Source organism: Pteropus vampyrus, unplaced genomic scaffold (genome assembly GCF_000151845.1).
Source record: "Pteropus vampyrus isolate Shadow unplaced genomic scaffold, Pvam_2.0 Scaffold122, whole genome shotgun sequence".
Classification (NCBI taxonomy): Eukaryota; Metazoa; Chordata; class Mammalia; order Chiroptera; family Pteropodidae; genus Pteropus; species Pteropus vampyrus.
In genome coordinates, this window is record NW_011888903.1 from 775,298 (window position 1) to 775,727 (window position 430).

The window sequence follows — 430 nt, forward strand, 5'->3', positions numbered from 1 at the left end:
CACACCAAAATTAACTCAAAATGGATTAAGGACCTGAATATAAGACCTGAAACAATAAAATGCATAGAAGAAAACGTAGGAATGAAACTCAAGGACCTTGCAATTAAAGAGGATTTTATGAATTTGACCTCAAAGGCAAGGGAAGTAAAAGCTAAAATAAATAAGTGAGACTACATCAAACTAAAAAGCTTTACTCAGCAAAAGAAACCATCAACAAGGTAAAAAGACAACCATCCAAATGGGAAAATATATTTGCAAACAATGCCTCTGATAAGGGCCTAATATCCAAAATATACAAAGAACTCATACAACTCAATAACAACGAAAAAACAAATGATCCAATTAAAAAATGGGCAGAGGACCTGAACAGACACTTCTCCCTAGAGGACATACGAATGGCCTATAAACATATGAAAAGATGCTCAACATA